Raw genomic sequence first — 19897 nt, forward strand, 5'->3', positions numbered from 1 at the left:
ACCAAGACGGATCTTAGCGAGATCCACGTGCATTCCCACTTTGCTGATTATATATCCAAAGGTACCTCTCAAACCTAGAAATTACATTTAACAAGACTTTGAGCGGAGTGGCTCCTCCCTCAGGAGTTCTAAAATAAGATACAAATGCCACCCATGGCATTCCATTCTCCTGGTCAGGATTCAGAACGTTGTCAACAAATGCGGTCGATTCATGTGATCCCTGAAGCTGCTGGTGTGTTGGTCAACTCAATGATCACGGTGTATAACATTGAAATGGCTGCATTACATTCGACATGCTGTTCTAAGAGCATTCTCCCATTGGACTTCCATCTGACTATAGTTCGTTCACTAGCAAATCCTCGAAATGGAGGCTTGTTCCTCGCAACTGGTCGACGGGTTGTCAATACGTGGTCGAGGCAAACGGTTCTTGACTGTCACCTTGTTGAGTTCTCGATAATCAGTACATATACGAATAGGCTTCTCTTCATGGGTATAGCGAGGGCTCCTTAAAGCAAAAACTCCTGCAGCTCCAGCAACCTTCCTAACAGTTGTAGAGATAATCCTGGAAGTTCCTCGGGCAACACATGGAGGGTAATCACGAACAGCTGGTGGATCCTCGATCCTCTTTTTCCTAACCTTACATCTATAACAGTTGCCACATAGTGGGGTAATCCCTCCATAGACACTCCTGGCTCTCATTGCTGAAATAACACTAACCATTGCGCCACTCTGACGCGTTAGAACAGATAACAATCCTCCACGAAGGAGAGGGAGGCGTAGAATTGTCTCCTCACAGGGTCCATCTATCAAGAATAACAAAAGAAAGGTCGATGTCGAACACTTGTCCCACAAAGTCGTGTTCGCACCCCAGCGATCATATGAGGTTTCCATTGTCTAGCCATCAGCCGATTCCACAACAGGTTCAAACTCCTAGGAGCATCAGGGTCAAACGGAATAGAGACGAAGCGAATTGCTACTCATACTAGCTACCATGCCGTTAAAGTCCTGATGTCGCCCACGCCAATTCTAAATGCCCTTCCAAGAGCATCATTTCTGGTGTTGCTGTTTTCATTACTAGGATTCCAAGTACTGTCGTTGTTCCTTTGATCGTTGTCCTCTTAACTTAACCACGGCCAATCCATGTTGTAGGAACTTATTTCCTTACTGTAGGCTAGGGTTACGAATACCTTGTTGTCGCTATGACTGCTGCCCCCAGTGTCGTTGCTCGAAACGAAGCCCTCCGATTATTCACCATCATAGTCCATCTTTTCACATTCTGAGCCACGTCCTAAAGTGCTACTCACTGTGCTGGCGGTTACGCATACCACACTAAGGTCAATTATCATCACTTATGCCTCGATTGATTCGTAAGAGTTGACTCCCACAATTCGCTGACTAGAGTTACGGACTCGATTGAAATCAATCCGCTGACGTTCGTTGCCGGTAATCAGGGTCGACAAAGTACTGGGCTTGGTAAAATACTACGCTCAACCTCCTACCCATCGATGTTGCAAGTGGTTCGAGTAATATGTAGTATGTTGCGGGAGTGTTGCAGAAGTGATGGCACTTCGGAATCTAAGGCGTCAATACGTTAAGTTCCAGTAAGCGAAGGAAGGTGAGAAAGATATCGATCAATCATTCGACGCTACGACATCCTCTAATTATGAGGATAGAAAGATCCTACATGGATTTTGGAGTTTGTGTAACGAGAGGTGTTCCGACACCTTGCACTAGGCGTGCTTACGTCGATACACAAGGTAGAAAGTTCATGAGGTTGAGGCGCTAGATATGCCAAGGCGACATATGAAGCAGAATTTGAAGGTTTAACAACAGTAGGATTTGTAACAGCTTTGCTTTAGATTGCAAAGCGGTACATTTGAAACAGGGTATTTGATTTGGATGATGATGGTGGCATTGATTGCACCAAGGAGCAGTTTCCTTATACGGCTTAATCCCTGAGGCGAGTCATGGTGATAGCTAAATCAACGGTCCTCTGGAGTACGGCGCCTATTCGCTGGGTAATTGCAGCACCTGGTTCAGACATTTGAGTGTTGTCACGATGAAGAGGCATCTTGAAGACAATGGAAGGCATAGGAGGAAACAAGCGAAAGATAGTCAAAAGAAAATGACAACGTATGAGGATTGTGACCATTTGTTTGTTACCAAAGGCAAACAAATGAGACAGTGACTAATCAAAGTAAGTGGGTCAATATAATGTATCGCGAAGACATGCTCGCCTATAAGTGGACACTCACCCCAAGAGCTCCCAGGTAAGAGTGACTGGTCCGATACTGCGGATTTGTACGAACACTCTAGCCTTAGACAGAAGACCCAGGGTACAGGCATCCACTCTTCCAGTTTGCACGTGTTCACATTATTTAAAGCCATACCTTGATGAGATTTTGAAAACTTTGAAGGTTCAAAACCTTATAATAAATCATCCTAGAATAGATGATTAGTTTTCAAAGCAGATTCGAATTTTGTGTTCTTATTGTGGTTGCTGCCTAAGGATAGGCAACGGTATTGTTTTATGTCTAAACGCAAGTAAACTCGCGTTAGGGTCCTAGGAAAGTTATAGTCTAGGTCAAAGCATTACTAATAACCTAATTCCCTATAACCATTGGCTCTGATACCAACTTTTCTGTCACACTCCGACCACGTAAAACAACAAAACGTGGCAGAAACGTCGGGGAGTGTTGTAACAGAATCATTGTTTCACAACCATGGATTAAACAGTTTTGTTTTATTGCATTATTGAACTAAATGTTTTGCTACAAATTAGATAAATACAGGTATTATCTTTCAAGTTTTAAAGTCGCTAAGGCCTTGTCTATTCCTATGTGAAAGTACACCAATATCATCATCAAGCATCATCAACTATTGTACCTGAAACACATGTGAAAATAGGTACGTCAGCATAAAAATGCCGGCGAGTACATAGGTTTTATATGAGTTCCAAATTCATGGCTCGTTTTACATGTTGCAATACTTATATAAAAAAAAACCTTGTTTTGAAAAGTATACTATTGCGACATAATTAACCAACTCAAATCAAATTGGTTACAGTTTATAAAATCTCCTAGCCATGATTCTTAACTCCAAAACATTTGTTTAATTAAATCCAGATTGTAAATCGTTTTTGGAATAAAACTCGAATAGTGTATATATATCGTTGGAAAAGTCTTGTAATATATCTTTGTTTCAATAACCTTGCCCAAGTGATCTAGTTAACGCAACGACATATAATGTATTAAAAGTACTTATATATAGGAAGTACCAGCGGCGTATCCACCATGCTTTTAACACATTACACCCGCCCCGTTACCTAATCACTTCCCTAACCCAACGGTTCAAACAGATTTCAAAGGGTTCATGTCAATCAATGGTTACAAACGGTTCACATAGTCAAGTAGTCACAAACGGTTCACATAATCAAATGGTTACCAACGGTTCACATAGTCAAACGGTTACAAACTGTTAACATAATCAAACGGTTACAAACGGTTAACATAATCAAACGGTTACAAACGGTTCACATAGTCAAGTGATCACAAACGGTTCACAGGATCAGACGGTTACAATGGTTCACAGGATCAAACGGTTACAATGGTTCAAAATGTAAAACAATGTGTCCATATGCTGGATGAGCATATGCGACAAAATGTAATATACGGAAATCAATATGCTAGCATGTTAAGTGAACATACATAGCAAAACATAATGAAATCATATACTAATAGTGTACTATTGAACATAGTAAGTATATGATATAAAAACATGGGAAACATAAAAGTATAAAGTAGGTACATGTGTTCCACCCCAAAACAGTTTGAAAACAGTAAAAGAGGGGACTGTGTACTCACTTGAGGGTGCTTAGAAGTCTGGAACAACAACCAAGCAAAGCTAGAGGGATCAGGGAATCAAACGGCACCCTATATAAGTAACTATGTTAATAATCGGCTCCTAAATCGGGAGATAGGATAGAATGAGGTTCTATAAATCAAATGAGTAATTGAACTCATATGGTATGATTTAATAGATCTTACATTCTGATTGGGAAGTCTACCTAAGTGCTTTTGACCCGTTTCGACCCATTATGGTAGTATAAGCTACTATAATGCGTCGCTAGCGTAAAACTATGTTCAGATGGTTAACTATGTGCTATGTCAAGTCTCACATGCCCAATTATGCCTAAACATGTTACTAAATCAGATTATATGTCAAAAAGTTGATCACATATGCAAAATACAGATTTTAGCTTCAAAAGGGCATTTTGGTCATTTCCTATGGGCATACAAGCTAACTAGCATACGACTAACCAATCCTATGTGATCATAAGGTATAACCTTAGCGGTTATTCCCTATGCAACTATGATCACTAACTAAGCTTGGTTGGATCCTAAAGATCGACCAAACGGGTCGGGCTCGAAAGTCTAAGCGGTTGTTTAGACTGCTTACCTTATGACCCTAAACAAGCACTAAACTGATAGTGACGAGTTAAACATGTCAAAACATGTTTAACCTACTGATTTGGTATCAAAACAAAGTATTTTGATACCTAAAAGTAGTTCCGTTGCAAAATGCGTGCTAAAACGCATTTTGACCGAAACCTTGACTCGTCACTACACCTAGTTAACGTGGTAAACAGCGGGTATAATCACTAAGGATTATAACCAACGTGATTAGAATCACGTTGCAAAGTTCAACCGAACTTTTCGTTGACCATATACTGGTCAAACTGAAAGTCAAACACCGCTTGACTTTTTAAACTAGGAAAGCAATAAAAGAATGAAAGAAGGCTCCCTAAAGGTCCTTGCTATCTTTTCTACAAAGAATAAAGTTCCAAATCAGTTGAGAGAGCTCCCAAACCAGATTGTAGAGATGATAAGAAGGAAATGAGCAATGAATGAGGAAGTTGGCCATGCTATTTATACTTGTTGGTGATCAAGAAGATCATTCCATGTGTTTGTTTGGCCACCAAGCATGAAATCTCATCCATACAAGTGTTAGGAGCAGGTGCAAAGCCTTGGAGAGGTGTTAACTTGGTTGACACACCAAGAAATTTACATAAACAGCCCCTGAAGTTCAAACAGAATGCTAAAATCAACTTTCTGGTTGCTGGGCAACTCACACGGCCCGTGTAAGGTATAGGGGCAACCTTACGCGCCCCGCCTAGCCCTCCCAGGTCAGCAAAGTTTGAGATAATTACAGTTCAGGTCCCTGCACATGTATTAAGTCCATTTCAGGCCCTTTTGACCCCCGTTAAGCCATTTTCAAGGCTCTACAAGGTCAATAAAGTTTAGAGGACTCAAAATATGCTCGGAAAACTCTCGGATGTCGGCTCGTTTGGTCGTATGGTCACGTTGTTCGTTAAATTACGACGAAACTCTAACGGACACGAAAACGAACCAAATTAAGCGACGAATGGTATTTTTGCATGCCGATCACTAAAGTAAAAATATTTTAGTGTGTACAAAAATTTTGGATGTCCAGATGTGGGCAGAACGTAAGATATGCACGAAAATGCAAACTTACGCCGTTTTTGATGCTTTTAGCCCCTGAAAGATCATATAAGCATGTTTTTGCACACCGAACCTATCAAGCTTATTTCTAAGCTATGTTTAGGTTATATATGGTATGTTTAACGTATGATCATGTTCTGGACTGTTCGTTTCCTTATGAAACGGCAGACTTTTGCAAGTTGACGCAAATAGTCCCTGTGAGAAAATAAACTTGATTTCGGCATACCAAACCATCCAAAACATATTTCTAAGTTATGTCAAGGTTATTTAAGGTATTTTAAGCTTATGTCACTATTCCGGAGTGTTTGTTGCATTAAACTGGTTATATATACGCATCAGATCGCGTATAACCTTCCAGAAAGCGATTTAAAGCCCGAAATCGAACAAGAATTGATATGTGCAAATGATACACATATTTTCACAATCCCAAGTATGAAACGCAAAATTTCATTGGTTTGGAATCTGTTTGACGGTCACAGTGACACAGGTGTCACAGTCTCCCCTACTTTAGGAAATTTCGTCCCGAAATTTATTCGTAGGAGTCTGTCTGTGACTTTGTGTCAAATAACCACCAGAGATATGCAAGGAATAATCCTATCATTTCCTTAACGGACATTCTTTAGAAACGAAAATGAATGGACGGAGTCATTTTCAACGGATGCTTCCTCAGAAACGGAAATGAAAAGGATAATCAAACGGATATTCATTTCCTTCAACGGATATTCTTCAGAAACGAAAATGAACAAACGGAGTCATTTTCAACAGATGCTTCCTCAGAAACGGAAATGAAAAGGATAATCAAACGGATATTCATTTCCTTCAACGGATATTCTTCAGAAACGAAAATGAACAAACAGAGTCATTTTCAACAGATGCTTCCTCAGAAACGGAAATGAAAAAGATAATCAAATGGATATTCATTTCCTTCAACAGATATTCTTCAGAAGTGAAAGTGAATGGATGATCCATTTTCCTCAACGGATTCTTCATCAGAACGGAAATGAAGGATTAAACAAATGGATATTCATTTCCATCAACGGATATTCTTCAGAAGCGAAAATGAATGGATGATCCATTTTCCACAACGGATTCTTCATCAGAACGGAAATGAAAGATTAAACAAACGGATATTCATTTCCATCAACGGATATTCTTCAGAGGCGAAAATGAATGGATGATCCATTTTCCTCAATGGATTCTTCATCAGAACGGAAATGAAAGATTAAACAAACGGATATTCATTTCCATCAACGGGTATTCTTCAGAAGCGAAAATGAATGGATGATCCATTTTCCACAACGGATTCTTCATCAGAACGGAAATGAAAGATTAAACAAACGGATATTCATTTCCATCAACGGATATTCTTCAGAGCCGAAAATGAATGGATGATCCATTTTGCTAAACGGATTCTTCATCAGAACGGAAATGAAAGATTAAACAAACGAATATTCATTTCCATCAACGGATATTCTTCAGAAGTGAAAATGAATGGATGATCCATTTTCCTCAACGGATTCTTCATCAGAACGGAAATGAAAGATTAAACAAACGAATATTCATTTCCATCAACGGATATTCTTCCGAAGCGAAAATGAATGGATGATCCATTTCCTCATCGGATTCTTCATCAGAACGGAAATGAAGGATTAAACAAATGGATATTCATTTCCATCAACGGATATTCTTTCAGAAGTGAAAAATGAATAGCTAGTTCATTTTTCTTCAACGGGCGCTTCATCAGAATTGGAAATGAACAGGGTTCACTCAAGACACATGACAAAACTCGCTGTGGTTTCTGTGCACTAAATTCCATAATTATGTAGGCCTCCATAATTACGTAATTCCTTGCACAGTCCACACAGTTCATTTCATAATGTGTAGGGGAAGAAAATCAAACCTGAAGAGTGTGGCTAGACTACCATAGGGTCCTTTTAAATTAGATCGACAAATGATCTCTTTAATTCAACCACCAAGGAGTCTTTTCAGCTATATCATCACATGATATTCCTAACCAGATTTTTTTTGATAAATCTGTTTAACAAGACCACTCAAGGAGTCTAATTATGGGATAGTACTTCATAACCCAAGGGACTTAACTACAACGTAGAAGTCCATTAAGGATTTAAGATAGTACCTTTGGATATCCTACTATGAATCCCTTATACGAAGATATGGAAGATTCTACGAGGATTTGGATAACAAAAATTTGGATCACACAAATCATAAAAGGGAACACATAAGCACATAATCACATAATTGATTAACTTGTCCTTTAATTTGTTATCTTTGGACACGGATATTTAAAGCACACCAGGAATCCAATTTGTGGATTTCATTTGGCACTTTAATCATTTTCAAGAATCTCTCTATGAAGATAGGAAAATCTTAATAGGAATTCGGCTTTGTCCTTATTGAATCTAATGTACGTATTGAATCATACAAAGAATTCAATTAAGGGCTCCGATGAACGATACCCATTCACAAGGATCTAATTATGAGGATAGAAAGATCCTACATGGATTTTGGAGTTTGTGTAACGAGAGGTGTTCCGACACCTTGCACTAGGCGTGCTTACGTCGATACACAAGGTAGAAAGTTCATGAGGTTGAGGCGCTAGATATGCCAAGGCGACATATGAAGCAGAATTAGAAGGTTTAACAACAGTAGGATTTGTAACACCTTTGCTTTGGATTGCAAAGCGGTACATTTGAAACAGGGTATTTGATTTGGATGATGATGGTGGCATTGATTGCACCAAGGAGCAGTTTCCTTATACGGCTTAATCCCTGAGGCGAGTCATGGTGATAGCTAAATCAACGATCCTCTGGAGTACGACGCCTATTCGCTGGGTAATTGCAGCACCTGGTTCGGACATTTGAGTGTTGTCACGATGAAGAGGCATCTTGAAGACAATGGAATGCATAGGAGGAAACAAGCGAAAGATAGTCAAAAGAAAATGACAACGTATGAGGATTGTGACCATTTGTTTGTTACCAAAGGCAAACAAATGAGACAGTGACTAATCAAAGTAAGTGGGTCAATAAAATGTATCGCGAGGACATGCTCGCCTATAAGTGGACACTCACCCCAAGAGTTCCCAGGTAAGAGTGACTGGTCCGATACTGCGGATTTGTACGAACACTCTAGCCTTAGACAGAAGACCCAGGGTACAGGCATCCACTCTTCCAGTTTGCACGTGTTCACATTATTTAAACCCATACCTTGACAAGATTTTGAAAACTTTGAAGGTTCAAAACCTTATAATAAATCATCCTAGAACAGATGATTAGTTTTCAAAGCAGATTCGAATTTTGTGTTCTTATTGTGGTTGCTGCCTAAGGATAGGCAACGGTATTGTTTTATGTCTAAACGCAAGTAAACTCGCGTTAGGATCGTAGGAAAGTTATAGTCTAGGTCAAAGCATTACTAATAACCTAATTCCCTGTAACCATTGGCTCTGATACCAATTTTTCTGTCACACCCCGACCACGTAAAACAACAAAACGTGGCGGAAACGTCGGGGAGTGTTGTAACAGAATCATTGTTTCACAACCATGGATTAAACAGTTTTGTTTTATTGCATTATTGAACTAAATGTTTTGCTACAAATTAGATAAATACAACTATTATCTTTCAAGTTTTAAAGTCGCTATGGCCTTGTCTATTCCTATGTGAGAGTACACCAATATCATCATCAAGCATCATCAACTATTGTACCTGAAACACATGTGAAAATAGGTACGTCAGCATAAAAATGCCGGCGAGTACATAGGTTTTATATGAGTTCCAGATTCATGGCTCGTTTTACATGTTGCAATACTTATTTAAAAAAAAAACCTTGTTTTGAAAAGTATAGTATTGCGACATAATTAACCAACTCAAATCAAATTGGTTACAGTTTATAAAATCTCCTAGCCATGATTCTTAACTCCAAAACATTTGTTTAATTAAATCCAGATTGTAAATCGTTTTTGGAATAAAACTCGAATACTATATATATATCGTTGGAAAAGTCTTGTAATATATCTTTGTTTCAATAACCTTGCCCAAGTGATCTAGTTAACACAACGACATATAATGTATTAAAAGCACTTATATATAGGAAGTACCAGCGGCGTATCCACCATGCTTTTAACACATTACACCCGCCCCGTTACCTAATCACTTCCCTAACCCAACGGTTCAAACAAATTTCAAACGGTTCATGTCAATCAATGGTTACAAACGGTTCGCATAGTCAAGTAGTCACAAACGGTTCACATAATCAAATGGTTACCAACGGTTCACATAGTCAAACGGTTACAAACTGTTATCATAATCAAACGGTTACAAACGGTTAACATAATCAAACGGTTACAAACGGTTCACATAGTCAAGTGATCACAAACGGTTCACAGGATCAGACGGTTACAATGGTTCACAGGATCAAACGGTTACAATGGTTCAAAATGTAAAACAATGTGTCCATATGCTGGATGAGCATATGCGACAAAATGTAATATACGGAAATCAATATGCTAGCATGTTAAGTGAACATACATAGCAAAACATAATGAAATCATATACTAATAGTGTACTATTGAACATAGTAAGTATATGATATAAAACATGGGAAACATAAAAGTATAAAGTAGGTACATGTGTTCCACCCCAAAACAGTTTGAAAACAGTAAAAGAGGGGATTGTGTACTCACTTGAGGGTGCTTAGAAGTCTTGAACAACAACCAAGCAAAGCTAGAGGGATCAGGGAATCAAACGGCACCCTATATAGGTAACTATGTTAATAATCGGCTCCTAAATCGGGAAATAGGATAGAATGAGGTTCTATAAATCAAATGAGTAATTGAACTCATATGGTATGATTTAATAGATCTTACATTCTGATTGGGAAGTCTACCTAAGTGCTTTTGACCCGTTTCGACCCATTATGGTAGTATAAGCTACTATAATGCGTCGCTAGTGTAAAACTATGTTCGGATGGTTAACTATGTGCTATGTCAAGTCTCACATGCCCAATTATGCCTAAACATGTTACTAAATCAGATTATATGTCAAAAAGTTGATCACATATTCAAAATACGGATTTTAGCTTCAAAAGGGCATTTTGGTCATTTCCTATGGGCATACAAGCTAACTAGCATACGACTAACCAATCCTATGTGATCATAAGGTATAACCTCAACGGCTATTCCCTATGCAACTATGATCACTAACTAAGCTTGGTTGGATCCTAAAGATCGATCAAATGGGTCGGGTTCAAAAGTCTAAGCGGTTGTTTAGACCGCTTACCTTACGACCCTAAACAAGCACTAAACTAATAGTGACGAGTTAAACATGTCAAAACATGTTTAACCTACTGATTTGGTATCAAAACAAAGTGTTTTGATACCTAAAAGTAGTTCCGTTGCAAAATGCGTGCTAAAACGCATTTTGACCGAAACCTTGACTCGTCACTACACCTAGTTGACGTGGTAATCAGCGGGTATAATCACTAAGGATTATAACCAACGTGATTACAATCACGTTGCAAAGTTCAACCGAACTTTTCGTTGACCATATACTGGTCAAACTGAAAGTCAAACACTGTTTCACTTTTTAAACTAGGAAAGCAATAAATGAATGAAAGAAGGCTCACTAAAGGTCCTTGCTATCTTTTCTACAAAGACTAAAGTTCCAAATCAGTTGAGAGAGCTCCCAAACCAGATTGTAGAGATGATAAGAAGGAAATGAGCAATGAAGGAGGAAGTTGGCCATGCTATTTATACTTGTTGGTGATCAACAAGATCATTCCATGTGTTTGTTTGGCCACCAAGCATGAAATCTCATCCATACAAGTGTTAGGAGCAGGTGCAAAGCCTTGGAGAGGTGTTAACTTGGTTAACACACCATGAAATTTACATAAACAACCCCTAAAGTTCAAACAGAATGCTAAAATCAACTTTCTGGTTGCTGGGCAACTCACACGGCCCGCGTAAGGTATAGGGGCAACCTTACGCGCCCCGCCTAGCCCTCCCAGATCAGCAAAGTTTGAGATAATTACAGTTCAGGTCCCTGCACATGTATTAAGTCCATTTCAGGCCCTTTTGACCCCCGTTAAGCCATTTTCAAGGCTCTACAAGGTCAATAAAGTTTAGAGGACTCAAAATATGCTCGGAAAACTCTCGGATGTCGGCTCGTTTGGTCGTATGGTCACGTTGTTCATTAAATTACGACGAAACTCTAACGGACGCGAAAACGAACCAAATTAAGCGACGAATGGTATTTTTGCATGCCGATCACTAAAGTAAAAATATTTTAGTGTGTACAAAAATTTTGGATGTCCAGATGTGGCTAGAACGTAAGATATGCGCGAAAATGCAAACTTACGCCGTTTTTGACACTTTTAGCCCCTGAAAGATCATATAAGCATGTTTTTGCACACCGAACCTATCAAGCTTATTTCTAAGCTATGTTTAGGTTATATATGGTATGTTTAACGTATGATCATGTTCTGGACTGTTCGTTTCCTTATGAAACGGCAGACTTTTGCAAGTTGACGCAAACAGTCCCTGTGAGCGAATAAACTTGATTTCGGCATACCAAACCATCCAAAACTTATTTCTAAGTTATGTCAAGGTTATTTAAGGTATGTTAAGCTTATGTCACTATTCCGGAGTGTTTGTTGCATTAAACTGGTTATATTTATGCATCAGATCGCGTATAACCTTCTAGAAAGCGATTTAAAGCCCGAAATCGAACAAGAATTGATATGTGCAAATGATACACATATTTTCACAATCCCAAGTATGAAACGCAAAATTTCATTGGTTTGGAATTTGTTTGACGGTCACAGTGACACAGGTGTCACAACGTATTTGTTGCATATTACTATTTGTGCAATTAAATTTAAAATGTGCACCTGGTAATGCTTGCCCTAACGGGCTTCTTTTGCCACTAGCCTTGTTTGCGATCGTTACGTGTTTTAGGTCCTTGATGAGCATACTCTTTGGACCGTCCCTCTATCAAATCCGCGATTTGTTAAACTCTCGCTATCTTCATATGCGAGTGTCATTCAACTAAAACATTTACAACAGTTAGTAATTTCGATATTAATGGATGCCCGTATTATAATACAAGGCTTTTCTACTATATGCATCAATGCGTGCAATTTCGTTGACTATATCTACTCTATATCATTTTTTTTGGTATAACGTGTATTACACGATAACCATATGTGTTGTTCTCAACACTTTAATCATACTAAACCATTGATATACATGTACTTATCGGGTTTGCGATCAAGCCTCGAACCGAACACTTTATTCTTTTAACCTTGAGCTCTGATTACCAACTTGTAACACCCTTACCGATATTTAACGTATTTCTTATAAATTAAGAACTAAAAATGTGTATTAATGATCACACATACTAATCATAATACGGGTTTATTTAAACTTTACTTAGCATTAAAACAATACAACAAAATATGATTGAGTTCGTCGTTCAAAACGAAAACGTAATAATATGCGGAAGCTTGAACTTGATCGTGTTTGGTTCTTCGTTGAGCTTGATCGTCCCCCGGTATTGTATATAATACCTACAATTCATAAAACATGAATTGAATTAGTCATACGTAGTTTAGAACGTGTTTAAACGAGTTCGCAAGGCAAAATAATTGAAAAAAAAACAACTTTTTAAAAACTGACTCCGTCATGCCACGCGACGGAACCCACTTGCTCCCTCGCGTGGCGCGAGGGAGACCATTTTCCAGCAGGTTCGTATCAGGGACCTGCATATTCCCAGCACGTCCAGTTTTTACGGAAACGACCATAACTTCTTCGTTATTGATCCGTTTTACCCGATTCTTTTTCCTATGCGTCCGTAATTTAATTCTCCATCTTATGGAGTTAAAATCCAACATCCGACAAAATAAATTTTGAGACTTCTAAGCCTTCGACTCATTACCTTTTTACCGAATTTTAACCCGTTTATGCATTTTATTAAACAAACATATTTGTTTGATCCTTATTTCACATGCACCTCTTCAACTTAATGTTATCTACCATGTTAGGTTCTAATCACAGGTTTCTTACACAATTTAAACCCGTTTTCGCTCATATGCTTATTTTTGACCCGTTAAGGGTATTTCAAGCACTTTAAAGCATGATATCGCTTTCATTCATTTCTAGCATCTTATTCCTACATTTCTTATCAAGTAATCTTCCACTACCACTATATGTGTGTTGGATTTAATGTGGATATCTATATGTTCCGAGTTTTACCCTTCGGATTACTATTTTACGGCAAAGACTCATATAAAGTCATTCGACCCAAGAATTTACATCTTTCACTATCTATACTTATTCTAAGCATTTATTTAATCATAAAACTCATTTCCGAACCACCTTTAAGGGTCGTTCGTCCGAATTATTTTACAAGGGCAATTTGGTCAATTTTCATCCTTCTTTTACTACAAGGACCTGTAAATACTTGTTTGACCCAAAATCCGACCCTTTTAACTATAATCTTGTTTATAAACCCACGTGCTTCTAAAACACCATAAACATAATTCAATTTATTCGGTTTACCTAAAAGATAACCGAATATTTATATTTTAACCTTGTCTAACTCTTATAGAACTCCAAATTCTACATGATGAGTTGTGTTATTATACATACCTGGCTCGGATCAATATATTGACCTATTTCAATACCTTGCCTTAGTGGCCGCTAAGTGATAGCGCTGTAAACATCCATGTGCTATTTATTCCCTAAAATCATACAACTCGACAACCCATTCGTCGATATTGTCAAAGGGTGATAATTTCACCTTTTGACCCGTTTGGTCTAAATGACCAATTATATTAGCGAGATGACACTTATTACCACCTCGTATATATGACTCGCTCCGATTTACACCGTGCGATCATTTTACTTATAATTCCATTTCTTAACACTTTTTGGCCTATTATGGCTTACGTCATAATTGTCTTTCAAAACTAACGGTTATGGTCAATGTGTGACCAAATTTCCATTTTGCCCTTATTGGTTATTATGATTTACCTTATATGGTAACCATTAAAAGTACACGTTTCATTCGTCATAATATGATCGAATTACCGATTTAACTCATTTTTAGCCATCACCCTATGGTTTCTCATCATATTTGATCATCTTGTTCCGTACGACTACACACCGGAACACCATATCTCAATTAGGTATTTGTCTTTTACGTAATTAATACGACAAAAGGATATTCTAAAATATATGACTAGTGTAAGATATACTTACCTTGCATCCATGCCACGCTTTTCTTCTCGTGCTTGATTCGTTTGACCGCTTCTTTTCTAAGCCTTCACCTAGCTCGTTAGGCGTCAAACTATTGTCAATCATTTACAAGGCGGTTAAATTAGTCATTTAAAATCATGACTATTCCACCTCACTTATTTTCTATGTCGAAACTACTATTCGACTTCTTCATTAGTTAACTCAGCTTATCAAAAGTTAACTACTTTTGATCATTTACACAGTTAAGTCTAGATTAACTTTATGCTTTGAATCCTTATCGGTTCATACTTCGCATAATTTGTCATATTATTCGAATATGTGTTTCACCCGAAATTCCCACATTGTAGCGTTCATTTAGGCATTTTATCAAACACCTAATGGGCATACTTTTACACATTTACAAACTAGTTCATAACTAGTTATTTTTACCAAGGTTAACATCAAAATTCAAACCTCTATGTCTAGTGTTCATGAACTACACCTAGTACTAGTATCATAACATCCATATTCATCAATTTAACACTTTAATTCAAGTGTTCATCTTCTTGTCATAAAACCCACTTAGCACACATATGGGTAATCATCAAATCCCTAGTTTTTAACACTAATTCATCAAGTTTTCAACTAGGGTTTGTTTCTAAACATGAAATTCATCACAACTATGTTCATAGATTCATCATTCATTCCAGAATTTCGATTATGATTGTTCATCATAATTTTAAAACATCACCAAATTGCAAAAGTCGACATACCTTACAATCTCCTTGACTTGGTGATCATTTGTATGTGTTCATGCATTTGATTTGAGCTAGTTTTGGCCTTCAATTTGATTATCTTGTTGAATTTAGGGTTTGAGATCCCATGGAGCTTCTCCTGGTCGATTTCCATACACACACACACACACTCTATGTGTGTGTGTGTGTTGTGTGATATTTTACTTTTTTATAATATATCTTTCAAGTTATCCAACTTTGGTCCCTCATGTTTGGTTAGTTATTAAGTAGCCCACAACCTAATTATTTCTAACACTATTCCCACTTATTAACTAGGTTAAATATTCCTAGTTAACTTAGTGGGTTCGGCGAAATTATGACTCAGTTTATTTTAAGTCCCGTTAATTCAGGTTTCTTATAAACTTTATTTCCTTAAAACCACTTATTCACGTTTTATTAAATATTAGGTTTATTTATTTTAAATCCTAATATTTACCGGGTTACCTTTACCGCTAACAGTATTTTACCCGTGTATTAGTATTAACGGGGTTTTGTTAGGATCGGAGGCTGTCATGATTATGCTTGTTTGTAAGAATTTGACAAGTCAATGGATATAAAACAATGTAAAGTGCAACGGAAATGAATACAAACTTTATAAACATAATCAAAGAAGAGAATAGTTTGATAAACACATGCTTTCTCATTAAGTTGAATGATTACAATGAAAATCAAAAGATTACAAGCATGCTTACAATACTAAGCTCCCCCTCAGCCTGATGCCCCAAGGTTGGTTATACAAGATGAAAGGATTGAATTGAGGAGAAAGACTCACTCAAAACGATCAAATGTAACAGTACAGAGTCCTGTTACATTTATAGACAATCCAAACCACTGAAGCATCAAAGCTGACGTCACCATGAAAGTGACATCTAACAACCTAACAAACTCTATCTACTGATCTATACAACTACTGCTTTGCTAACTACTGATAGTGTATAAAGTTTACATAAGATGAATAGAAATGCTGCTGTATCATTCCACTGCTGTGAACCTAACAGTACTTGTCATGATCAGCAGTGCTTGACTCAGGGCAGCAGATTGAACAGCAGAGCTTTTAGTCTTCATCAGTCTTTGTGTTGATCAGCAGTTGTAGGTCAGCAGATGTTGATATAGGCAGTACTTTGGAGCATATCAGATGTTTGAGCCACATTCAAGGGGAGAGCAAAGTGTACGCTGCTGCTTATTGTTAGTCCACTGATGTGATCCGGTTTTGGCTTTACATTATCTGTTCCTCTGGTAGGGTTCAATCCCAACAATCTCCCCCTGGAACAGATAATGCCAAAACCCTTCATTATTCAGGACCTTTATTTCTCACCAAAAGTTCCGTAGCTTGTCTCTTAAATTCAGCTTCAAATTCCTTGGAACTCAGATCATCTTCATCCCTACACAGTGTAAGTTCAAGGAGATCCTGCAGATCTTCAAGACTCAGGCCAAGAGCTTCTTTCCTTGAGATGTACTTCACTTCACCATTGGTTCTGACCAGAGTCAATACGTGGGTCTTTTGATCAGATATCCACTTTAGTATTTTTAAACCAAATGGGTTTCTTGGGAGAGATTTATTCTTTGATGAGTTTGGAGATGATAGCCTTGTGAACACTTGCAGACTTTCAGACATTCTTTTGAAGGCCATCTCAATAACATTGTTAGCTGCAACTATGTCTTCAGCAGACTCTTTTTCGATCTGCTCTTGCCTTTCAATGTCTGTCATGCCTGTTGTAGTGTTTGGTGATGTAGGATTGGTTATTACCTTCTTAAAAAGGTTCTGAAGCTTTGTTGAGTTCTCTTCTTTTAATCCCATTTTTATGATGGCATCATTGAAGTACCCAGCTTCCTTTTCCTTGACCTCTTCTTCAGACAGTTGTTTTCCTTTTTCTTGGTTTGACACAAGAGTAGGATTATCTGCTGTTTTGAACAGTGTCTTGAGGCGTTCAATCTGCTGTTCAAGCTTCATCATTTGTTCACGTTTCTTTGAAGCACTTGAAACAGTTATCTTTCTTTTCTTTAGCCTTTCATAGGCTTCATCAGTCTGCTGTTTTGACCATTTTGATATGGCTTCAGCAGTATCCATTTTTGCATCCACCAGCTCCTTTTTCTTTCCTTTATACTCAGCAGTTAGGTCAGCGATGAGCTTTTTGTATTTGCTCCAATTTGGAGCATTCTTCTTCTTTGTAGGATCATTCTTGATTTTCTCAATCCTTTCTGCCTCATGCTTTAGAGCGACTATTGGCCATTTTTCGAACTGTTGTTCTTCAATTTCATGATGTAGGCTAGATATTGTTTTCTTAACTTTTTCTTTTGATCAGCCTTTTCTTTGTTTAGGACTTGTGCGAACTCTTCTATCTGCTTTACTTTTGTGAAGTAGAACTCCAGTCTTTTAGCAATGCCTTCGTCACTTAGACCTTCACTTTCACTATCAACTTTAGCTCTTACTTTAGCTTGCCTTGCCTTGATCTTGAGGTAATCATCCATATCTTCTGGTGCCATGTAGCCTATGAGTGAGGAGAATCTTCTTTTTGAAGGATCCTCTTCTGTATAGAATTGTCTCATCTCATTTTTGATAGCTTCAAGTTCCAGTGGATATTTTGCAGCATTAGGATCATGTATACCTTCATCGGCAGAGATTGGCTTTCTTTTTCTGCTGAAGAGCTTTGGTTGTGATGTAGGAAAGGTGAGAGCAGTGGTGGATGGTTGACTAACAGCTGTTGAAACAACTAGTGCCTCAACCGCTGTTGTCATTACAACTACTGATGTATCAGCAGATGTCTTCTGCTTTTGAGCAGGGGTTGTGGTGGTAGTTGTTTGAGTGGTGATAAGTGGCTGACTAACAGCTGTTGAAACAACTGGTGTTTCAAACACTGTTGCCATTACAACAGATGTTATAACATCTGCCGTCTTCTGCTTTTTGGCAGGAGGTGATGATGGGTTGGCTGTTTTTGATGGTGATGGTGGTTTTGGTGCTGTAGACACAGATGGTGGTGGAACAGTAGTTGTGGTGGTGTGTGGTGATGTGGTGTGTATTGATACTGCAGTTTTGGTTTGGCTACTTTCTGGCTCAACATATATACCAACATCAATTCCCTTTTTCTTCCACTTGATCTTCTCCCCCTTTTTGGCATTATCTGAGAAGGGTTCATTCATGAAGAGAACAGTGGAGGGAACTTTTCCAGAGGCACTTTGAATGTGAGCTTTGATAACTTTAATATCTGCCTGAGTATCTTTGAATCTTGATTCCACCATATTTGTCAGCTTTTGAACATGTACGGCATGCTGCTGATCTGCCATCTGCTTTTGTCTTTCCAGCAGTGGTTGGAATAGGTTCCATAACTCATTTGCAGCAGGTGCTTGTTGAGCAGATGCTTGAGCAGGAGGAGCAGTTGATTGGGCTTTCTGAGCTTTTAACAGCTGCTGCACCATATCTTTTACTTCAGCAACTGAGGTCTCAAGGTTTTCGACCCTGCCCGTCAATTCCTGATATCTTGAATCATCACTTGAGTTAACAGGATCATCTGAATCCCCACCAACAGTGGTTTTACCAATGAATGACTTAGGAACAGAGTCCCAAAAGTCAGCCATTAATGCCCCTTGTTCTTGGTACTGTGGACTTCTTTCTTCAGCACTTGATAACCTTTTGATGTTGCCAGTAGTTAAAACAATCTCACTGGTGGTTCTCAGTGGTGCTATTGAAGAAATTGCCTTTAAGGGAGTCTTATGAATGTAACCACTGTCCAAATGTAAACCAGTGGGTTCAACATTTGTAGTGGCTGCTCCACTTGAACTACTGACAGGAATTACTTGTAATTCCTGCAGTGTAACCTCCTCAGTTGTTGCTGGGATAGCAGAAATGTCAACATCAGACCCAGTCACCTGTTAAAGTATGCTCTCATTGATAGGTGGTTGAGAGGAAATGGTTTGTGTCTGAGTAACATCAGCTGCATGCAACAAAGGTATGGTGGATTGTGGTATTATGTGGGGTGAGGGTAAAGGAGTTGAAAGAGACATGTCCATGGGATCAGGACTGTGGAAGATGGATCCGAGTGGGTCCAGAGCTTCATATTGTGGGGTCCCTGTGCTTACAACCTGATCCTTTTGTGAGGATGCAGGAGGAGTTTGAGGCAAGGGTTGAGATCTTTCTTCCATCTGTTGTGAGGAAGTAGCAGCAGTGGTTATTGGTGACTTTTGTGCTGTCACTAGCATTGACTCTGGGATCTCATCTTCCAGAGTTGCCTTTGGTTTGGATTTGGTGGGCTTTCTGGATGTTTTTCTTTTTGTCTTTTTTGTGGTGGCAGGTGTGGGTTTCAAAACAGTGGGTGTGCTGCTTTGATCACCTGGAGCA

The sequence above is a fragment of the Helianthus annuus genome, chromosome 16 (genome assembly GCF_002127325.2).
Source record: "Helianthus annuus cultivar XRQ/B chromosome 16, HanXRQr2.0-SUNRISE, whole genome shotgun sequence".
NCBI classification, from domain to species: domain Eukaryota; kingdom Viridiplantae; phylum Streptophyta; class Magnoliopsida; order Asterales; family Asteraceae; genus Helianthus; species Helianthus annuus.